The 22,571-nt window shown below is 48.2% G+C and overlaps 1 long non-coding RNA gene across 2 annotated transcripts; it reads right to left on the reverse strand.

The window, feature by feature from the left end:
* Nucleotides 1-2,282: 2,282 nt before the first annotated feature.
* On the reverse strand, nucleotides 2,283-7,393 carry LOC123638035. Of its 2 annotated transcripts, XR_006735148.1 has the most exons (4): nucleotides 6,850-7,393; nucleotides 4,448-4,574; nucleotides 2,756-2,802; nucleotides 2,283-2,533 (listed from the first exon to the last, which is right to left on the reverse strand). It is a non-coding gene; the product is annotated as an uncharacterized LOC123638035 (long non-coding RNA). The 2 variants fall into 2 exon arrangements; XR_006735147.1 differs by lacking the exon at nucleotides 2,283-2,533 and having other exon boundaries at nucleotides 2,638-2,802.
* Nucleotides 7,394-22,571: the final 15,178 nt, after the last annotated feature.

The raw sequence follows: 22,571 nt of genomic DNA on the forward strand, positions 1-22,571 counted from the left end.
GAGTCCCACGTATTGATGTATGACTTTACCTGCAACCCCTGTCTCCCTGAAATGTATAAAACCAAACTGTAACCCAGCCACAGCCAGTCCACTTGCTCAAGGCCTCTTGGCGTGGCCCCGGGTCATGATCCTCAAATTTGGCTCAGAATAAATGTCTTTAAAATTATTTTACAGAGTTTGGCTTTTTTTCCGTTGACACAGGTGTGAGCCACCTTGCCCATCTTCAACAAGTGTTTATTAATATTTGTTAGGTACTCTGCACTCTGAGGGAAATCCAGTTGATCCAAACATAGCTCCTACTCCCAGGAGCTCATAATCTGTAATCTGAATGGCAAAACTCACTAGCGTACATCACTTCCATATATTGTGATTCCATATATGGAGATGGTATATGCCAGTGATATTATACTATGATATTATTAAAGGCCCCAAAATTGCTATGGGAGAAGGGAGAAGAAGCATTTAAAAAAACTTTTGGCTGGCCTGATGGTACTGCATTATCAGAACTTATTAACATTAATGACACTAAAGTTGGTATACAACCCCCATTGCCAAATTTGACTGGCTTATAAAAAAAAAAGAAAAGAAAAATAAAAAACTTTTTATTATGAAAATATTGAAAAATCAGGAAAGTAGAAAGAATAGTAAACTGAATACCTATCTATCGATCACATAGCTTCAAAAATTGTCAACATTTTACCATATTTCCTTCACTCACTATATATAAAATTTATGGCTAAATCAGTTGAAAGCTAATTACAGAGATTCTAACATTTCAACCTTAACCACTTCAGTATGCATTTCCAAAAGATAAGGTCATTCTCTTCCATAACCACAATATATTTACCACATCTCACAAAATGGACAATAATTTTCTTATATCATCTAATACCAGGTCCATAGTCAAATTTCCCCCATTGTCTAAAAACATGGTTCTTAAATCTTTTCTAAATTAATAAACCAAGATACAATCAACAAATCAACACATCTTACATTTGGTCACGAGATTCTTAGGTCTCTTTAAGTCTAGCACTTCCTGTCCATTGCTTTTGTTTTGTTTTGTTTTTCCAACATTGACTAAGAGATCATGGCAGTTGTCCTATGAACTGTCCCACATTCTGGATTTGCCTGTTTGTTTCTTTGTGCGTTGTTTAACCTGTTCCTCTATCCCCTGAATTTCCTGTAAACTGAAGCCAGCTCCAAAGGCCTGATTTTAGGTTCAATATTTTTGGCAGGAGCCAAAATAGGTGGAGTTATGTAGTCTGCTATCAGGAGAGAGAAAAGAGAACTTTTATCTGAGGAATGCAAGTCCTTTTAGACTATGAGTCCCAGAGAGACATCAAAATGAGTCAGCAATCACAGCCTACTCCTTCCTTTGAGCTATGTATTCATCTCTTAAAACTGCTCGCTATTGCCACAAGTAGCTATAAATTAACCTAATAATGCTGCACTGGACACTATAACCCACACCCATAGCTTAACAACATATAGCCAATCAGTAATCAATGTTATTTTTACAAACCAATGGGAATCCCTGACAAACAACTCTGTATCAACCCACTGCCTGTCCCCTCTTTTTGCCTTTAAAAACCTGCTTGGAACAAAGGCTGAATGAAGCTCATGTCCAAGGGTACTTTGGTCTGAGTCTTCCCAGCAGCTGTCCTCGCTTTGGCTCAAATAAACTCTTTGAATTATATTTTGTGCCTCAGTCTCTTGCCTTTAGGTCTGCAGGAGGCACTTAATGCTGGTTGTCCCACCACTGGTGATGCTAAGTGTGGTCCTTGGGTTAAGGGGATGGATGATGGGCGGATACAGGAGGAAAGAACTCTTTTAACTGTGCTGGGGGAAGGGCTACTTCTGTTTGAAAGGTCGTCACAGGTATTGGCATTGGAATTGGGCTTTAAAGCGTGTGTAAGAGCCTACTGGGTGGAGAAAGGGAACGGGAAGGGCTTTCCAGGTATATGTGGAGGCACAGCGTAGGGAGAGAGAATGACAAGCTTCAGGAAGTAGGAGGTGGTAGCCTAATGTGGGTTGAGAATTATTATATTAATAATAACAAGCAGCACTTAGGGTGAGTTTACTATGTTCCAGGAACTAAGTGACTCATTTAATGCTCAGACTGTCCTATGCAGTGAGTGATACCGCCCCCATTTCAAGCATGTGGAAATCAGGGTTTAGCTGTCCCGACCAGCGGGGCATACAACGCAGGGGCGCGAGGAGGACTACCTGCTGCTGGTGAGGGAAAAGAGACAGGAGACACACAGAATGGAGGCAAGACAAAATTCTGATCAAGCCTCAAAATTTTATTGCTGGATGGCTGCTTATATGCGCTGTAACGGGGGAGGGTAGGAATAACACTTGTGGCAGCTGCTGATAGGAGGAAGGGTGGTGATGTGATATGAGGAGAGGGAGTGGGAGGGGTGTTACAGGCTTTGCGCACGCTTTCTTTGTGCAAGGAGGAGGAAGAAGACGTATGTAAACTTAAGATGGCGCTTGTATAAGGCTAAGCTGGCTCCTGACATCTCCTCCCTTTCTGTTTTAAAACAAGAAGGAAGGTGAGCGTTAACCGGGTGAGGGAGCAGGGGCCTGGCTCCTCCCGTGGGTCGTCTGTGCCCACCAGTGATGGCTCTTGGTATCTTTTGGGGAGGAGAGGCAGAGCCGAACTTATTTTTGAGAATAGTAGATACCAACCTCTATGCAAGCCAGGCGTGCTCTCAGGGATATCCAGAGAAAGTCGAAATTTTTGTGACCTTACCTTGCAATACTTTGTTTTGCACTCATCCCGGTGCTCATACCCGTCTCCTGTGAAGGGAGGGGGTAGACATGTCTCTGGTTAGCATGTCGTCCCCGTAGGGAGGGAGCCTTAGCAATCTCCACCAAAGCCATCCTCTACTGCCAGTCGTTGGTAATGAATTTGGATGGGTTTAGCAAGGATAGCATCAATTTGTCTTTTTATAAGATCTGTAAAATGGCGAAATGCCCAGGGTCCAAAGCAGAAGGAGGCAAAGGAGGGGGCCCAAGATAGGGAGAAGGTAGGGGAGAAGTCCGTTAAGTCCAGTCCAGAGTGGGTTTTCAAATAATTCTTTTCTTCGTTTGATGAGATCTTCTTGTAATTTTTTGATCTTGTCCTGGACGATGCCAGACTTGTTGGCATAGAAACAGCACCGTTCCTGCAAGGCTAAGCAAATTCCTCCCTGTTCCGCAGTTAGTAAGTCTAATCCTCTGCGATTTTGTAAGACAACCTCAGCCAGTGAATCAATTTGGTCTTGTAGGTCATTGATGGTCCCAGAAAGAGTTTGAACATCATTGATTAACTGGAGGGACAACTTATTATAGGTATGGGTAGCAACCCCGACTCCTGCACCTCCAGTGGCCATAGCAGTTGCTATACCCAAACCTATAAGCAAGGGAATGAAGTGGAGGGCGCGTCGGTGACGTCCCGCCACAAGGTCAAAACTAGGGAGGGGAACAGGTTCCTCCCCGGGGATAATGGAGATGTCAGGGAGGAGGCTCGCTAAAATGCAGAGGCCTGTCCAATTGGTGGGGAGTACAGTGTAGGCGAGGTTGCCCCCACAGACAAATACCTGACCCGGAGGAGAGCAAACAGGGGTGGAGATGTTGGTTATGGTATGGCAGTTAGAGAAGGTAATAAATCCAACCTCAACATCGTAAGAGTTATTTTGAAATGGTCCTTGGAGGCAACCGGAGGAATTAAAGCCTGAAGGTTGTACTCTGAAAGGGGGTGAGAATGAACAATTGGTCTTATCGTCAAGGGGCATGTAGGAAACGTTATAGGTGGGGATCGCGGTAGGCAAGGGCGTACCAGAGGTCATGCATAGCCAGCAATCTTGTGCAAGGGAGGGATTAGTGGTATTTAATAGAGAGAATGTGGCTTTGAGAATATTTTGTGTCTGTGGGTCTAGAGCAATATCTCTGGGTTTGGGGAGAGCAAGTGGATGATAATCTAAGAGAGGATATAGGCGTCAGGCAAGTTCCTCTAGGCGGTGAGCGACTTGGGATTGTTTTTTAATGTCGCTGGGGCCCCCACCGTCCGATATATGAATTGGGGCAACGGTGTGCCAGCATACGTCCTTTCCAACAGTTCCCAAGCAAGATGCCTGAGCATATTTTTCTCCATCTAAGATACTGCCAAAGGTACCAGGGTAGTTTCTTTCTAAGATGGTAGTGTAATAGGTTTTATTATTAAGGGTGCATAACTGAGCAGAGGTGTAGCAGCTTGAGTGGATTGCCTCGTAAACTCCACTCGAACAGCTGGGAGGGCAAGGCCCAGGGCGGCCGTGTGTGGAGGGAATAATTGTGGGCTTGGTCGCACAGCGCCATTCTTGTTTGGAAGTTCCTGTAATTGAGATATCGTAGGACAAGTAGGCCCTTTTGGTGCCGCAGTCAACTGCGCGAATGTAAGAGGTGGGGGTAACCCTATATGTACCTCCACGGCAGTCACAGGGGTTTCCATAGAGCCTAATCAGGAATTCCTGCGGATCTATCGGGGGCCCGAAGCTGGCGTACGTGCAGGAGGAGCATATGAGGAGGATAAAGAGGCAGAGCTTCATTGCCTGCAAGGAAGGAAACAAGTTTTCTCAGGGACTTGTCCCTGGATTGGCTGAATTATGTTAAATAATTCTTTTTAATAATTATTTATTATTTATATTATTATTAATAATTATTATTTTAATAATTATTTCATAATATAACACAATATAATATAATATCACAATTACAATCAGGATTATGATATTACATCAATTATCAATTACATTATCAAATATTATCAAACATTATATCATTATATATCAATTATATAATTAATTTTATAGTCACATATTATATCACACTATAACATGATGTAATATAATATAATATAATCTTTAAATATTTTTTATTGGAAGGCCATGCATTGCCTTCATCTATTGTACCATTATATAGTTACTTTTGTGAAAACATTGTCTATAGTCATTTCTGCATTTTCCATGTTTCTTAAATAACTATCTTGTCTGACAACACATAATATAAAGAGCAATTATGAAAAACAGACATTTACATATACTTCTAAAGTCTTATTGAGAATATCGGGTTGGCATTGGATAAGAAATTATAGGTGCGGAGGCGACAAGAGGTTTTAGGGCTGCCCCGATGGCTACACCGATGGAGTGGGAGGCCCCAACTCCTGAGCATAATTTGATATAATCAGCAAGAGAGCCGTTACGATGTGGGCGAATTGCTTCTTGACAGGCGGGGTTGGCGTTTTCGTAAGCTAGATGTTTAAGAAAAACACTTTCGTTTTCTCCTTCCCCAACCAGTCGTTCTGCTGCATCTGTCAGTTTACTGATAAAGTCACAGTATGGTTCATCTGGGCCCTGGCGGATTTTGGCTAGGGATGTGGTGGCGGACCCCTTAGGCGGCAGACGGCGCCAGGCCTTCAAGCCAGCATTTTGAATTTGGGCTAGTAACCCCGGAGGGAAGGCGGCTTGTATTTCATTAGTCTGGTAAGGGGGTCTTCCTAAAAGTTTGTCTCTGGTCCAGGTCCTAGAAGTTCTATTTTCTGCATTGCGTTGTGCTGTTTCTCAGCAATTTTCAACAAAGTCTGTACGCCAGAGGACAAAATCACCCCTGGAGAGGGTGGCACGAGCTAGCATGAGCCAATCATTTGGTGTTAGCCATCGGTCTCTAAGGCCCTCAAGAAGTGCCATGGTGTAGGGCGCAGTGGGCCCGTATAAACTGACCGCAGCCTTTAGATCTTTAAGATGTTTAAGATTGAGTCTGCGATATTTTTGTCCTGAATTATGGGAAGAGTCACCCTCAGGCTCCTCTGTGTCAGAGGCCTCCTCCGCAGAGGGCGGGTCCTGGGAGTCAGGGTTTTCTTGTTCCTCTCTCCCTTCCTCATCTATGTTATCTTGATCAGGGGGTCTGGGGGCGCGACTTCGTGTAACTGGAAAGGCTAGCAATGGCAGATCGGGAATTTTTTGTTTTTTGGATGATGTACTAGAGTTGCTGAGAAGAAGTGAGCCGAGCTCACTCTCGAGGGCTCTAAGCTCTTTAACTAAGCTAATGTGTTCCCGTTTTTGTCGGAGTGTTTCCCTAAGGGAGGAAATTTGTTGGGTTAGAGAAGAATTTATTTGTGGCGGGGGGTCATTTGGAGGACGTGCCTCGGGCGCAGGGCGTAAAAGGTTTTCAAACGGCGGAAGTGGTTGAGGGAAGTGATAAGGGGGGGGTTGTGGGGAGCGGAGGGTAACGGATGAAGAACTGGCGCAGTAAGCTGCCAGGGGTCCTCCTCATCATGGTAATGAGCCGCCTGGTCGTCTAAGACTTCCTGGTCCTCAGGAGGGAGCTGATCATCGTGAGGAGGGGAGGAAGTGAGGGGAGGGTATAATTTTGGGACCTTTTTGAGAGTTTCTTTGAGGGGTTCAATATTGGAGTTGTTAGGCTCTTCCGGCATACTTATGGTAACCGCATGGCAAGCCTAGGGGGGGCGAGAGCTGGCTTTAAGAGCCGCTTCGCCCGTCTGGATTATATTTTTAATGTCCGGATCTTGAGAATGAATTTGTAAAATATCATTAATTAAGTTCCAGTAGGAAAAGGTAGACACAGGGACCTTGCTAGGGCCAAAGGTGCGATAATAGTCATTGAGGCAGTCACCAGCCCGTCTCCAGCACTTTTGATCAATGGTGCCCTCTTGAGGGAACCAGGGACAGACATCAGCCAGGAAACTAAAAAAACTACGTAAATCTTTCTTTTTAGCCTTAATTCTGCGTGTCTTGGGAGAGTCCTTAAGACCATCAAGGAAGAGCTCGTGCGAGCTCAATTCCTGTCCCATTATAATCACCTACTCACCGTTTCGATGTTCGCTGGGGCGGCCAATCCAGCGACGATCAGGGTCGAGTCTTATCCCGTGGGTTGATAGCCCACGGGCTCGAAGCGAGCTCAGGGGCTCAGGGGGTGCCCGGCCGGGGCGTCTTCCGAGTAGGTGCCAACAGCGCCGTTCCGTGCCTCGTGCCCCACGTTGGGCGCCAGTTTATGTCCCGACCAGCGGGGCATACAACGCAGGGGCGCGAGGAGGACTACCTGCTGCTGGTGAGGGAAAAGAGACAGGAGACACACAGAATGGAGGCAAGACAAAATTCTGATCAAGCCTCAAAATTTTATTGCTGGATGGCTGCTTATATGCGCTGTAACGGGGGAGGGTAGGAATAACACTTGTGGCAGCTGCTGATAGGAGGAAGGGTGGTGATGTGATATGAGAAGAGGGAGTGGGAGGGGTGTTACAGGCTTTGCGCGCGCTTTCTTTGTGCAAGGAGGAGGAAGAAGACGTATGTAAACTTAAGATGGCGCTTGTATAAGGCTAAGCTGGCTCCTGACATTTAGCCATATGCAGTAACTGATCTAAAGTCACGGAACTAGGAACTGGCAGACTGGGGATTTGAACCCGAGGGCCAGGTACCCCTGATTTTAAAACTACTAAGCACTTGGGGAATGATGGCAGGGAGGCAGGTTGGGGGCAGGCGGAGAGAGGCCTTCTCGGCCATTCTAAGGAGTTCCGGGTGTTATTCCAGTGGCACTGGGGAGCCAGAGAAGGTTTCCTGGTAAGGGCGACTGGGCTGTGCCCGGGAACGCTCACCCGCCGCCCCGTGACGTGACAGATGAAGGGAGGGCTGCAAGGGCGAGCTGTCAGGCTGGAGGACAGGGGTGAAGGGAGGGATTCCAGAACCTCCCAGACCTTGCGCACAGCTCTTCACTCTCTAGGGCAGGGGGAGGCGCAGGCGACCTTGTTTCTCCGCGGGGCCCGGCACCCTTCGTAAAGCACCAGCGCCGATCGCTGGGCGGGGACAGGGTGGGCGCGGCAGCCGCGGACGGTACCCGTGCGCGCAGCTCGCTTCCTCCAGGTCGTCCCCAACGCCCGGCATCCGGCATCCAGTACGCCACGCAGTGGGGGTATGTGAGCTGCAAAGACCGGGCGAAATGACCAGCTCTAACCTCCGAGGCCCAGAGAGGGCAAGCGACTGGCCCAAGGTTACACAGCCAGATGTTGGCACAAGCAAGTCTAGAACCCGGGGCACACCTCTTGACTGCAAGTCTGCTATTGTTTCTTGATGGAGGTTATTTCTGAATCCAAGAGGAATCGAGACAATCGCTGAGGGCTGGCTGTTAAAATGCCGGATACCCCCGGGAATCCGTTCTTTTTATGGCTATTTTCCCACCGTGGGAATTCTGAGGACCGGGCGGCCTTGGAAACCGGGGCTGCAGGCGCCCTCCCTGGCCGGGTTGTTGTCGCACAGCCCCTCCACCCTCGTCATCCTGGCACTGCCCACGCGTCCCCCGCACACCGCCAGTCGGGGGGGGGGGCCTTGTGCCCGGGACTTACTGCTGATCGCGGGGCAGCGGCACGAAGCCTCCGCCCTTCTGCTCATCCTCAGCCCAAGGCGGGGAGGGTTGGTGGAGGTGGTGGCGGGTACTGTTGAGTTCCAGTCTCTGCCTGGTACTCACACTCACTAAAAAAATTATTTATTTTTAAATAAGGTTTTTGGGTTTTTTTGTTTTTTGAGACAGGGTCTCTCTCTGTCGCCTGGGCAAGGTAGAGTACAGTGGCATCATCATATCACAGCAACCTCAGACTCCTGGGCTCCAGCAATCCTCCTGTCTCAGCCTCCTGAATAGCTGGGACTACAGGCGTGAGCCACCACGCCTAGCTAATGTTCCTACTTTTTGTAGAGTACTAGGATGACAGGTGTGAGCCACCTATTGGTCCCTGCATTCAGTTTAAAGCTTTCCTTGATTCCCAGAATTTAAAACACAGCTGGCATTACCTAAACTAACTGTAATGGGGTGGGGGGGGCAGGCTGTGTACCCCCTCCCCCACATCACCTAGACTTAGAAGGCCTGGGCTTTGTGGTCTTGCCCTTTGATAGCTGCTAGCTACTTGCTTTTCGGTAAATTATCTCATTTTTCTGTCTCAGTTTCCTCTGATTCCTGATTATATTTTGAGAATGGAAGGAAACAAGCAAATGTGTTTTCAAAGCATATTTAATTAATAACTCGGAAAAATAATGTATTTATTTTTCTTTTCCAAATTTAATTTTTATGTGAAAATTTTACGAAAGGAATGCATTAATACATTCTACAGTAAAAGATTCACAGTATAATGTTAAATGAAAAAGGGCAATCAATTGTATATGAAATAGGACCCCAACTTTGTTTTAGAAAAGTATAAATAAGCCAGGTGCAATGGCTCAGGCCTTTGATCCCAGCACTTTGGGAGGCAGAGGATCACCTGAGCCCAGGAGTTCGAGGTTACAGTGACTATGATAGCACCCCTGCACTCCAGCACGGTCAAAAGAGTGAGACCCTATCTCCAAAAAAAGGTATAAACACACTGAAAAAAATAGACATAAGGAAATCTACCAACATGTTAATTAGTGTTACCTCTGAGTGGTAGGATCACTGTAGATTATTATCTTCATTTTTCTATATATTTTTTTTCATATGAGGATGCTTTATTTTTATAAACAAAAGAAAATTACAATTTTTTTTTAAAAGAAAAACTAAAGAATGTTTGAAAACATTCAACGCTAAACAAGCAAATTAGATATCACTTATGTGTCAGTAATCAGAAACCTTTAAAATGGAAATTCTGCCTTTTGGAAGCACTGTCCATCCACCCCCCAACACCACCTCTGCCTCTTAGCAAGACTATAGCACCATGCCCAGACTGGTGGGTCGGTCCATGTATTTTTCTCTTGAAAGAGGCATGCAGAGCGCTCTGCTCCCTCGGTTCTGGAACTTCTCCAGTCTTGTTGGCATGAAGTTAGGCCTGGCTCAGGCAGTGGAGCCATGGGTGGTATTCCATGGGGCTGGAGAAGACCCTTGAAAACCCTGCAGAGTTACCAGGTTACTTAATTAGCTCAGGAGGCCTGGTATTCACCAGTCTAAGAAAAAGCTGTGACATTTGTGCCCCTTCTCTTTGGGTTATCTTCCCTCACAGGCTTACTGAACCTAGAAGCTCAAAAACCTTCAATGACTCTTCATTTCCTCCAAGATGGGTGTTGGCTAGCTTCCTTAGTCTGACATTTAAGGTCTGTAGGATCTAAACCAATCTTCCTTATAATTCCCATGTGTCAGTCATATGGTCTGTTTGCCATCTCCAAAGCCAGACAGGGACTATAATGAATGAAGAAAGCTGGGTGTGATGCAATGGGGAAAGGTGAGGACTGTGGCAAAGTGGAGCAAGCCCACTTCCTAAAGGGATGGCCACTTCCAGTGCCAGTCAATTGTTTTCTGGTGAGATCTTCCAGTTTTTCAAGAGAACCGGGAAATCCGGATTTTTATGTGAAATCTTCTGATTTTTAAATAAATACTGGCAGCTAATTCACAAAATGCATTTGGCCAGTCTGCTGATCACAATTGGTGACTTGTCTTAGGAACACACTGAACTTTTCTCCCTTTGCACCTTTGCTTTTGCTATTCCCACTGCCAAGAACACCCTCCCACTCATCTGAGTCTAATGAACTCCACCTATTGTCAGACCCAGCCAAAACACCACCTGTTCCATGAGCATCCCTGGATGACCTCAGCTAGAAGTGACATCTCCCTCCTCGGGGCTGCACCAGTCATTTAGTTCTGTGCCTGTTCCACCCCATGGCACAGTTGTTTCGGTAAGAGTCCTCTCTTTCCTGGTAGACAATGAGCTCCTGAAATAGTCTACAAATATTTTTGGAGCACCTGCTACATCTAGGCACAGCCTAGAACAGAATGGATATCTTTGCCTTGAGTCTAGTTCAGGAGACAGATTTTAAATAATTTCTAAGATACCTAATTCCAATTGTGATGAGTTTTATGGAGTTAAAGTTTATAAAAGGGAATTAATCCAGGCAGGAGGATTACGCCAGTCATGGGGTTGTGTGCGGAAGCATTAGCACCAGGGTGAAAGGTTGTACAGTTTATATACTGCATAAAGGTAACCAGCTAAGGGGGCAGGTGAGAGCTGAAATCTAGTCCTTGCTCACTTGCCCAAGCTATGCCTTTTTCTAATGTGCACAAAGGCATTGTATAGCCTGGTGGGGGCAGTGTTTAGTTCTTCACCCCTCCCCCACAAAACCTGCTCTAACTAGAATCTAAATAGAAACAGTGACCTCCTCATGCACATGCAGCCTAAAGAGCTGTTCCCTGCTCCCCTCTTTCTACCAAAATGCATCTTCTAAACCCTTACTTTAGAGACTTCTGGGATCAGAAAAGGCATCCCTGAGGATGTGACACAGGAATTGAGAAGCGAAGGGTAAGAAGGGGCCAGTGAGCTTGGAGTATGAGGCTAACACAGGCGAGGCCTCTGAGGGAAGAAAGGGCCGTAGCTAAGGGACCTAATAGGTGGCCAGTGTGGCAGAAGCATGGGCAGCGATGGGAGAGCATCAGGGCTGGGCTGGGCAATGACCATATCCTCCATGGCCCGGAAGGCCACATCAAGGTGTTTGATTCTTATCCTGAGACATCTTATATATCCCCCTCCCTAACCATGTCTCCTATGGGTTTCACAGCCCACGAGCGCGCCCAGAGAGAGCGCACAATAACAGAACTGCCTTTACAGGGTGCCTGCCGTGAGCCCCACACTGTGCCGGGCCACACATTCATTCCCCCTTCCTTATCCTCCAAAGGATGTAAGTATTCTTTGATTCCAGTTGAACAGATGAGAAAACGGAAGCAGAGAGGTTGAGCAGCCTGTCCAAGGTTGGCTGACGGTTAAGGGGCAGGTGGAGATCCACCCCCAGGTACGTGGGAGTCCGAGCCCCTTCTCTTGGCTGTAGTGTGCAGCAGGGTCCTCATGAACAAACAGGAAGCACAAGGAGTTCAGAGACTTGCTACACAAAGAGGGGGCTGGGAGCCCACAACCTTGGCATCCCCGGAAGTCTGTCAGAAATGCAGGCTCTCGGGTTCCAGCCCAGTCCTCCTGAATCAGCATCTGTCTGTTACAAGAATCACGGACATGTGACGAGCTGAGAAGCACTAGAGACTAATCCAAGCAAAGTGGCATATTGTCTCTGCAGTTCTCATACAACTGTCTACTGTCTCACAGGCCAGGTTTCCATTAAACTGCGAAAAACTTATTATAACTAAATTGCCAGAATTGCTAACTGTTCTATCCATCTATCCACTCCAGTTTTGTCTTGTATTGCCACTCCAAGGGTAAAAGACTGTGAGAAGCTACCACCGACTCCAAAGACAAGCTGCTGTCTACTCTGTTTCTGCTCAAATCTTTAGTATAGATCTGCCCTCATCCAGGAATAAATCTAAAGCTGTTGGGCCTTTTCTCCTGGTTAATTATTGCTCCAAATCATCTTCCAGTTGGGGTCCATCCTGATCCCCAGATCATTTTCTGGGACCCACTTTTCACAAGACAATTCCTTATCTTAACCTGCAAACCAAAGGAGGCAGATGGTTGGGTAGGAAAGATAAGAGGGTGAGGAAAATCTGGATTCCCCTTCAGGCCACATGCTATGTGCCCTACCCCCACTTCTCCATCCCCATCTGAAAAATGGATGGGATGGACTGGATTAGGGATAACTGTATCAGAGGCCTGGCAGGGAACATAAAGGAAGTTCAGTGGCCTAGGTGAAACAGTAGGGAGTAGTGGAGATTGCGGCAAACTAGAAGGTGCAATGCCCTGACCAAAAAAGGCAGCCCCACTCAGAAACAGGCTATTGTTATCTTGCGATATGTGTTGCCATATATTCTAATTTTTCAAGATTTGGGAATCAGATTTGCCCCTATGAGATGTATAATGTTTAAGTACTGGGAACTAGTGAAAACAAACACACACAACACTGTGTGGGCCAAATCAAGATCAGGTGCAGGCCAGATGTGTCCGTGGGCTGCCAGTTGGCGATGCGCGGCTCGGATGGCACGCGAGTGCTTATGTGTACGTTTGTGATTCCATCCTATGTGTGGCTCTTTGAGAATGCTGCAAAGCAGCTGCTGCAAGGGCGGGGATGGGGGGTAGGGGAGGACATCCGCGCCTTCCGGAGCCTGTCGACCGTCGGTACCGCGGCCCCGGTCCCCTTCGGTGTCCCCTCCCCAGGCCTCTCCGGGAATGGGCCCTGCTCGGGGACTCAGCCCTTGATCGTGGTGCCGGGTCGCAGGGCGTCTCTCGCTTCACACCCTCCCTACCTGCTCGCCGGCTCTCCCGGCAGCGATGACTCAGCCTCTGCAGGGGGGAGGGGGAGGAGGAGGGTGGGGGCGGAGCAAAAGGAGAGGGGGGAGGGGGGTGGAAAGGAGGGAGGAGGGGAGAAGGAAGGAGGAAAGAGGGGAAAGGGAGGGAGGAGGGGGAGAAGTGGGAGGGCAGGAGCGGAGGGGGGAGGCGGAAGGGAGAGGCGAGAGCGGGAAGCCCCAGCTCCCCGTCCTGCCGCGGCCGGCCGAGGTGGGGCTGGGGCTGGTGGGAGGAGGGTGGTGGCCGCCCCTCCCCCCATTCATTCCGGGCCCCCGCGTGCCGTGGGTGCACGTGGTTCCCCGCCGCACCCGCAGGGCCACCCCCTGGCGCCGGGGCGCGTCTGCGGGCCGGGATCCTTCGGTGACCGCCCCCCTGCCGCGGCTGCGGGACTGCGCGGTAGGAAGGGGGTGGACACCGGGGCTTCCAGGGCAAAGGGAAAAGCGACACCACCTATCGGCAAGGGGAAGTTTAAAGGGAAAAATGAGCCTACTGGATGCACATTTATTTGGTGGTCTACGCAAGGAGCCGTAACACAAGGTTGAATTTGGAAGGCGCCCCGAGGAAGTTTCCTTAGCAATTCTTGGTAATATAAATGAATGAAATGTACTATGGGAGCACGTCTGTGTGTATATACGGGGACGGATGGAGTTTTTTAAAAATGCCTCTTAGAGGCCAGGTGGGGTGACTCATGCCTGTAATCCCGACACTTTGGGAGGCCCAGGCAGGAGGGTTGCTTGAGGCCAGGAGTTCAAGACCAGCCTGGGCCACATAGTGAGACCCCCATCTCTACCAAAAAAAAAAAAAATTAGCAGAGCGTGGTGGCCTGCTGTAGCCCTAGCTACTTGAGAGGTGAGCTAGGGGTTCACTTGAGCCCAGGAGTTCAAGGTGACAGTGAAATGTGATGGCGCCACTGCACTCTGGGCTGGGCCACAGAGTGAGACTCTGTTGCTAAAAGAAAAATAAATACAATTTAAAAAAATGCCTTTTTGTGTGTATGTTATACATGTGTTTGGGAAAATGTATAGGAGTGTATGTGTGTGACGTTGAATAATGTAATGTATCTGTAAGCACATTAATAGCTGCATATGAGTTTGTATGCCAGAAATACATTTCTGTGTATATGTACAGGTGTGTATCCTTATGTGCCTAAATGTTAAGTATGTATATGAGACCTATGGGCTTTTCTGGGTTTGCATTTGAATACATGTATGTCCATGAATTTGTGGGTTTCTGTATGTGACTGCATATCTTTGGATATGTAGTGTTTTGTGTGCCAGTGTCACATATTTATGTATATGTATATGCGACTACACATGTCTTTGTGAGATTGTATTATGCGTGTATATGTGTGTTTATGCATGTGTATGGGAATACATTTGTGACCAGTCTGTGAGCAGGGCCGCAGTGTCCTGAGGTTGCATATGTGTGTCTGTGTGTGTGAAGGAGAATGTGGGTATGTGTTTTCAGTCTGTGTGGATGTGACTGTGTATGTGTCCTGACGCAACTCTGTAGCCACCCTACTGATTCATGTGTGATGATGGCCACATGATTCTGAAGGGTTGGGCTGGTCAAGGCCCCCCGACTTGGAGAAGGCGGTCCTTGGGGGTGGGGACTGTGGAGGAAGGAAAGGCTGAGTGTGTGCTGGCCCATGGGGTAGACCGTCCAGAGCCGTGGGAGGCAAGGCTGAAGCAAGACCAGGGAAGGCCCTGAATGCCAGACCCAGTCATCGTGGCCTCCTCTGGCCTCCTCCACCCTCTCAAGCACTCCACCTGCTTCTCTCGTGGCCCTCCTCATAGTCTACCTTGATAGTGCTCTCCTGCACAGTGCATGTCCTTTGTGATTAACAGTAGCAACATTGATAGAGCATTTCTATGAGCTGTCCCTTAGAAGCACTTAACAGGCATGAGTCAGCTCTGTGAGGCAGAAACTTGGTATCCCCGGTTTTACAGAGGGGGAGCAGGAGGTTGGGTGCCTGTTGGTGGTTACACAGCGAGCTGGGAAGGGGGCCTTGGATTCCAGAGGCTTCTTGCCCTTACAACCCCTATTGACATTGTGGGCCAGATGATTCAGTGTCATGCATGGTTGTCCTGCGCACTGTAGGATGACTGGCAGTGTCCCTTGCTTCTACCCAACAGATGCCAGCAGCACTTCCCTCCCCAGGTATAATAACCAACATAGCTCTAGACTACTCCAAATGTCCCCTGGGGACAAAATCCTCCCGGATTCAGAGCCACTAGAGTAGACTTCTGTGCCCGCTAGAGAAATGTTTTCTGAGGGGCTGCACTGTTTTCACCCTGTCCGGTGGCTTCAGCTGTCCTCTTGTTTCACAGTCATCCTCATGGCTATGCAGGCAGTCCCTTGTCTCTGCTACAGTCAAACAGAAGGCTTACCAGCTGGGCCACCCTGCCCAGCAACACAACCTCTCGGAGCCCCGGCCACAGAAAGCATAGTGCCTGGCACCTTGTAGTCTCCTCTACAGCTCTTACTGTTCTCATTCAAGTCCCAGGAGTTCCCTGGGGTCAGAGCCTAGAGGAGGAGTGCTTGGAGCCAGCTGATCTCTCTTGCCCAGAGCTGTGGATGATGCTGGTTCTGCAAGTTTGCTTTCCTGGTTCAGCGAGAGGAGAACTCTGCGGCTATAGTGTCCCATTTTATGCTGTTATATCCTGTGCCATTTCAGCTTTGCGAATGAAAAAGCCTGGCTTTCCCCTCTGGCAGAACCTGATTTTAATGAGCAAGTGCTGCATGGTGGCCAGAGCCGGGACTCAGGAAGGGCAAGTCGGAGCCGCCAGCAGGGCTCTCAGCATGTCAGAACCTGGGCCCGGGCCCAAGCAGCATCCACGGTGCGGCAGTGCCAGGCAGCCTAGCAGGGCGGTGCCCGAGCAGCAGGTGCAGGAGAGTGCGGCGGCCCTGCCACATGTGGAGGAGGCCTGAGACTCCCACTACAGGCAAGACAGACAACAGTGCTCACAGAGGACATCCATGCCACCGCTGTGTCTGCCACTCGGGAAACTCTCGTGACTGTTCCTTTGCTGCACTCTCTCCCCTCTGCTGCTTCCGTTCTCCTCAATCCCTGCGCTATTCCTAGTGTTTGCAGGGCCCTTTGCTCCTCTTGGGGGACTACAGAGGCAAGTACTTAAAGGTTCGTGTGCCTCGTGTGAGTCTGTGTGATCTTGGGCAAAGCACTTCACCTCTCTGTGCCTTGGCTTCCTCATTGCTAAAGCAGGGATACTAAGAGGCACTATCTCACAGGATTAAATGAGATACTACCTGTAAAGGATGGTAGCTACATAGAAAGAGCCCTTAATAAGCAGTAGCTACCATTATTGCTATTATTCTTTTCTTTTTTTTTTTTTGAGACAGAGTCTCACTTTGTCGGCCAGGCTAGAGTGAGTGCCGTGGCATCAGCCTAGCTCACAGCAACCTCAAACTCCTGGGCTTAAGCGATCCTACTGCCTCAGCCTCCCGAGTAGCTGGGACTACAGGCACGCGCCACCATGCCCGGTTAATTTTTTCTATACATATTTTTAGTTGGCCAGATAATTTCTTTCTATTTTTAGTAGAGACGGGGTCTCACTCAGGCTGGTCTCAAACTTCCGACCTCGAGCGATCCACCCACCTCGGCCTCCCAGAGTGCTAGGATTATAGGCGTGAGCCACCGCGCCCGGCCAATAAGCAGTAGCTACCATTATTGCTATTATTCTTGATTAACAATAAAATAAGCCTGGGCACAGTGGTTCACACCTGTAATCCTAACACTTTGGGAGGCCGAGGCAGGAGGATCACTTGAGGCCAGGAGTTTGAAACCACCCTAGGGAACATAGGAAGACCCCCGTCTCCACAAAAAAATAGAAAAAATTAGCCAGGCATGATGATGTGAACCTGTAGTCCCAGCTACTCGGGAGGCTGAGGTGTGAGGATTGCTTGAGCCCAGGAGTTTGAGGTTGCTGTGAGCTATGATGTTGCCACAGCACTCTAGCCTAGAGAACAGAGCGAGACCTTATCTCAAAACAAAACCCAAGAAAACACAAGACAAAAAAAACCAAAAAACAAAATGAGAATCAGCTACTAATTGCCAGGCATGTGCTGAGCTCTAGACAATCCTTTTCACATTTGATTGCTCCAAAAGCTCTAAGAGGAAAGTGCTGAGTAACTCACCCAGGTGACAGAGCTGAGAAGCAGCAGCTCTGAATCTGAACGTAAGTATCGTCACTGCAAAGCCTCACTGCCTGCTCTTCTCCACTGAAAGCAGACTTCACTGTAGCCAGGAGGGGCTCATCCCCAGCTGGTGTGTCCTGGTGAATTTGAGAGTCCTAGAGAAGAAGGTGTTGAGGGGACAGAAGAGGGGGTTTGGCCTCAAAGGAGGTGAAGTTTCCTTTGTTTTGCAGCTATCGATGGAACCACTTAGCACAGCAGGCTGTGGTCTTACAGTCTCTGAGTAGTATTGCCAAGTTTTTACTACTGCATAAAGTCTATTTTTATTACAAGCCAGGGTGTATATTGTTCCAGGGCTTTATGTTTGAATTGGACCGTAGGAAAAGTACAGGAAGGTATTAACTTGCTACAAGTCAGAGGACAGATGGGAGGCCCACTGTAGAGCTGATGCCAGCGAAAGACGGTGTGTTTACCAGGGCTATGTGAACTTGGCCAGGGACCTAAGAGAGGATGGTCTGTGTGGAAGGTGAGTTCGTCCAACACATATGCCAAAGGGGATGAAGGGAGCCACGTGATAACTGGTTTGTTAAAAGATATTCAAGGCATTATTTTTCCTTGCACTGTGATAGTGCGGTTGTAGTACTTATCCATTCCTCTGTAGCAAATTACCCCAAAGCTTATGGATTAAAACAATGCATATTTATTATCTAGCAGTTTCTGAGGATCTGGATTTCAGGGACAATTTATCTGGGTGCAACTGGATCAGAATTGCTCATGAAGTTTCAATCAAGATGTCAGGGACAGACTGGGCACAATGGCTCACGTCTGGAATCCTAGCACTCTGCTTGAGCTCAGGAGTTCGAAGCCAGCCTGAGCAAGAGCAAGACCCTGTCTCTACTGAAAATAGAAAAACTAGCCGGAGGTCATGGTGCACACCTATAGTCTCAACTACCCGGGAGGCTGAGGCAGGAGAATCGCTTGAGCCCAGGAGTTTGAGGTTGCAGTGAGCTATGATGATGCCACTGCACTCTACCCTGGACAACAGAGTGAGACTCTGTCTCAAAAAGAAAATTTTTTTGTTTTTTGGCTGGACCTGTCTATGGTGTTCCCTGGGGCGCATGACTCTACCAGGATGGCGCCATCAGAAGCAAAGCCCTACAGCCCTGTGACACAGAGTGCATTACCTGTGCCAGGCGCCAGCAGCGGACAGTGGTTAAAGCATGAATTTTGCAGCCAGACAGGACTGGGTTCAAATCCTGACTCCCCTGTTGATGCTTGGGGACTTTGGGCAATTGGCTTAACCTTTCTGAGCCTCGGTGTCCTTGTGTGTAAAATGGATTGAGATCCACCTCACAGGGTTGTGGGGCAGGTGGAGTACAGGATGGCAGAGCTATAATCCTGGGAGTCAGGTGCTCAGCCAACGTCGACCCACAGATTCATTATTAATAATGACAACAATAAGGTAACAGCTCACTTTATTGAGCACCCATTATTGTCGGTCTCTGAAGTTTAGAGCAGTTAAGAACCATGCCCAAGACTCACCACTAGGAGAGCTGGGACTCAATTCCAGGTCTGTTGCCAAAGCTAAACTGATAACTCTCTCTTTTCACTTAACAATAGTCTGTAGTGACCTACGCACTGTATTGTTCTACCTCCTTCCTTCCCCCACCTCTTTTTGACTGCTTAGCAGTACATGGACATACCACAATTAGCTAACCATTTCCCCTATTGTTGGATTCGTAGTTTCTAAGAGACTGAGGCTTCAGTGAGTGTCTGGGCAGCCCAGGCATTTGTCCAGAGCTCATAGTGTGCCAGGGGCTGTGCTACGTACTTGACATATGAACTTCATTTAAGCCTGTAACTTATCTATCACCGAGTGCCTGAGACACCCCTGCTGTCTCAATCCTGAAGCTTTTCATTCCAGTGGGGCCCCCAAGGAGCACCTTTCTTCCTCTTGAGAGACCAGGGCGGTGGACTTGGAGTCTCCAGACCCAGGTTTAACAGAAGGATGGCGTTCGGTAGGTTATCCCCAGAGCCTTGCCAGACAGGGCCCTGTATCAGGCAGGACTGGCTGATTATGCTGCAGGGACAAACAACCCCAAGAAAGTGGCTTCAAACATCCATTGCGGGACGGTGGTGGGCTCTGTTTTGTGTTGTCCTTACTCCAGATTCCAAGTTGGTAGAGCAGCCACCAACTTGAGCATTGCCAGCTGTCATTCCAGAAGCCAAGATAGAATATAGTAAAATGCACACTGCTCTGAAAGCTTCCACCTGGATGTGACACATATTACTTCCTCTCACAATGTGTTTTTTTGGGGTTTTTTTGACAAAGCAAGTCACATAGCTGCACTTAACTCTAGAGAGGCGGGAGAGTGCATCCTACCATGGACCCAGAGGAGGGAGAACTGCAATATTTGGTGACTACTACTCATGACCACCAAGGGCCCTGTGCTTTGCTGATCATTTAGAAAAAGAGTCCAGCAATTCTAACCACATCTTGGAACAATTAAGTCCAGGCCAGAAGTGGCTTAGCATTCTGTCCTGGAGGAAAGACTCTCATATCTGAAACCTCTCTTGCCCACACTCTGAAGCCCAGTTGGCCCCTAATCTTGGGGATCCCAGGAGTTAAGAAGAACAGAAGAATGTGGGGCCAGCAAGATGGCCCATGGCCTTGGTGACCATGGGTGGAGCTCTGAATTCTGAACGGTATTAGCCTACAGAGTGACTATGTGTCTGTGCCCTTGGGCTGTGGAAGGGCCATTTGACTCCTGTGTGATCTTGGACAAGTCATCTGGAAACATCCTAAATGTACCTCAAAGCGGAATGGATGTACCAGCTGGAATACTAAATACTAAAGAGAAACGATCCAGAGTTTATATTTATATACCCCCAAAACATAATGTTGAGAGGGAAAAACAAGCAAGTGGCAGAATGACACCACTGTGTGATTTTGAAATGCACACACTAAACCAGATTCCTCATATTGTTCTTTGATGCATATACTACATATGACAGGGAATGTGGGGCTTTTAGGGGGCTGTGGGGAGGGGCTGGAACAGAGAATGTAGGGACAACGGGGGCTTCAACTTCATTTGTAATTAAAAAAATAGAAACAGGCCATGTGAGGTGGCTCATGTCTGTAATTCCAGCATTTTGGGAGGCCGAGGCAGGAGGATCACTTGAGGGCAGGAGTTTGAGATCAGCCTGAGCAAGACGGAGACCCCGTCTCTCCAAAAAATAGAAAAATTAGCCAGGTGTGATGGTGTGTGCCTGTAGTCCCAGCTACTTGGGAGGCTGAGCCGGGAGGTCACCTGTTTCTGGCTGTGCACTTAGATCAACGTGTGAACCATTGTGAGGGCCCCTCCCAGGGCCTTGGAAGGCAAGTGAGGGGCCCTGAAGTTTGAGCTTTGTTAGCTTCTCTGTAAATTATATTCTTTTTTTTTTTTTTTGAGATGGATTCTTGCTCTTTCACCTGTTACAACAGCAGTAGGAAACTAATACACCTCATCTATATCCTTTCTCCCTTTCATTCTTCTTACAGCGTTTGTATTTCATTCAGGGTGCCCAGCTCATTTCTTCATTTACTAGCCTCTTTTCTGGCCAGGTGTGGCCATGTGACTAAGTTCTGGCCAGTGAGATGTAAGCAGAGGTTGCATGGATTTCTGAGAAGTCTCCTAAAAAGGGGGATAGAGAACCATAGTGTGCCCTTTTGCTCTCTTATCCTTACTGCTTTCTGTCTGGAATACAAATTTGAATGCTGACACCCCAGCAGCTATCTTGGGGACATGAGGTACAACAGAGACCTCCATCCTAACATCCTTGAACTGCTGAACCAACACCAGTGGCTGCTACCTCCAGACTTCTCATTATGAGAGGAAAGTAAACTCTTATGTGCTTATGCCCCTGTCTTCTATATTACTAACAATTGTTCACAATCCCCACTGGAAAATATTTCCTATTGTTCCATCTCATACCATCTTTTTAAAAAATTGAAAAATATATTAAAAAATTTTTTTTTGTCGAGATGAGGTGGGGTCTTGCTATGTTGCCCAGGCTGGTCTCAGACTCCTGGGCTCAAGTAATGCTCCCACCTTGGCCTCCCAAACTGTGGGATTACAGGTGCCAAGCCCATCTTTTTAATGTAAGCCATTACAATGTGCGATAATATCTGCAATTGTGTGTTTATCTGTTTAATGCCTGCTTCTCCTGCTAGACTGTAATTTCCGCAGAGCAGAGCCTTTGTTTGTTTTGTACATACCACAGGGCCTGGCACCCAGAGTAGGTGCTCAATAAGTATTTGTTGAATGAATGAGTGAGTGAGTGAGTGAGTGAATGACTGAACAAATGCCTCTCCCAGTGAGGTCTCAGACTCCTTATAGGACAAAGACCACACTTGGCTCCTTTCTGATCTCTAGCTCAGCCCTGGGCCCCAAGTGCATGCTCATGGAGTCCTGATTAAGTGGAATGGAATACAGATAATTGAAAATATCTGTTTTTGCTCTCCTCTGGGACCCAGTCTGCCCTGTGGCCTGGCAATAGAAGATGCTGAATAAAGGTTGATTGAATGAATCAGGAATGGCCTGGCCCTGACAAGGGACAAGGTTTGGAGAAGGCATTTTGGCCTGGGACATGAGGCCCTGAACCCCATCCAGCCATCAGATTTGCAGGGCAGGCAGAAGCAGCTCTGAACTCAACCAGCCTGTGCATGATTTAAATTCCTGGCTGCTGAGGCCCAGAGAGAGAGAGGGACTTGCCCGAGGTCACTGGGATGTTGACAGCACCAGGATGAGGCCTCGTGGCTCCTAGTTCAGGCGGTCCCCCCCCCCTTCCCAGTCAGTGTTCCTCCCACCACACCCTGCTGCCTTCCAGGCGAGAAAACAAAGGGGAAAGGAGGCCTGGGTGACTAGGGGTTCCCAAGGTCCAGCTAGAACTTCCTCAAGCATGAGCTCATCCCACCCATTTCACAGATACAATAACCGAGGCACTGGGAGTCTGCAGGCTTTGCCACGCGGGGGTTGGGGGAGGGGGGCAGCGAGAAGCCCAGCCAGGCGGCCCCAGTGTGAAGTTTTTCCTATATTCATGTGCTGTTTCTTGACCAGCCCAGGGTGAATCTCACTTCTCCAGATTTAGGATTTATTGTTCACACTTTCTCCCCATGTTAGCAGGTCAAGGTGCCTGAGAAATCTGCTTGGCTGACCTTGCTGGGCCTTCG

Source organism: Lemur catta, chromosome 5 (genome assembly GCF_020740605.2).
Source record: "Lemur catta isolate mLemCat1 chromosome 5, mLemCat1.pri, whole genome shotgun sequence".
In the NCBI taxonomy this organism is placed as follows: Eukaryota; Metazoa; Chordata; class Mammalia; order Primates; family Lemuridae; genus Lemur; species Lemur catta.